Source organism: Pyxicephalus adspersus, chromosome 7 (genome assembly GCF_032062135.1).
Source record: "Pyxicephalus adspersus chromosome 7, UCB_Pads_2.0, whole genome shotgun sequence".
In the NCBI taxonomy this organism is placed as follows: Eukaryota; Metazoa; Chordata; class Amphibia; order Anura; family Pyxicephalidae; genus Pyxicephalus; species Pyxicephalus adspersus.
Window position 1 is genome coordinate 2,942,986 of NC_092864.1, and position 1,375 is coordinate 2,944,360.

The window sequence follows — 1,375 nt, forward strand, 5'->3', positions numbered from 1 at the left end:
GACTCTCACAAAACTCCACCTATATGGATTTCATAGAACCATCTGAGTTCTTTCCTTGAATTCACTGCCCAGAGCAAGTATGAAGATCATGGACATTGCATTGATTTCATTCTAACGTTGATTTGCATACTTGATTGGCAGCCTCCATTTTCTCTCCATAACCCTATTTCCACATATTATTCCTCCAGTATTTTCCTCTGACTGATGTCAGCTCTTGTTACAGGGGAGATGAGAATGGTTGTGGTCATTGATGGAATGGAAAACAGTGATGAAAATACAAAACTCTGGATTCTGCGGAATCAGCCCAGTCTGCGGAGGTTTTCCACAAATCTTCTCCTCTTCAGTAAATCAGAAAAAACACTTGTAGAAAAGATGACAAGAAGTATGAGTGTGGACAGGAAACTGAGCTTGGTGTACGAAAAACTTAACCGACTTAAGGAAATTTTAAGGGAAGAACGTCCGTGTACTCACACTTCATTTTCCAGTTCAGAAGAGTGGATAGTATAAAGCCATGGCCGTATTCATTGTCAATTTTTGGAGATCACTTTGAATGTTTTTGTTTCCATTGATTTTCTTGCTGTATTGTCCTTTCCTGTTGCCTCCATCCCAGCATACATCTTACTCCGTACAATGGAGCCACACATAATAATACTCCTCATTGCAGAGCTTTCTCTTTCTTAGGCCAATTGTCATTTGGATGCAGAGATGGGGAAGAAATGTGAACGTGGATTCAACCGCATTGGCAGAAATGACTTAGTAAATGGTTGTGGATCTCTTGCTACTTTGTAAAGGAAAATACGTCATCCTCTGATCTTTATAACACTGAACCAATGCTTGCTAATGAAGTTGGAGGGCATTCCAACCCAAGTCTATGTAAGCCATTCAGTAATAGATTAACCTGCATGCTCCTATATTCTTTAATAATAACGGCTTTAAGTGGTTGACTTCTGGTTCCAAAGTAACAAACAGCAGTGGTATCATTTGGAATAACCATCTATCGGAACATAATCTACATTTTCCATACTGGGTTATCTCTAGATTTTCATGATTTTTATCCTCTTACTCGACCATGGTAAAGAGTGACCAGTGATTGACTTGTGTGTCATACATGACTTCAAGTGGACCATCCAAGAAATGTGGATCAACCATCAGAACTAATTGTAATCCCTAATATGCATGGTTGTCCATCCTCATCAGCTCCCTATCACTGGGTAACTAAGTCTGCCTGTAATTAGAGATTCTTGTCTTTTGTGTTTTTAAGCGACATTATTACCTTGAAATTGTTTCTTTCTTCCAATGGTATATTGCCGAGGCAGCTGTCCGGCTTTTTGATATAAAGCCACATTATTATTTATTATTGTTTTGATTATATTCC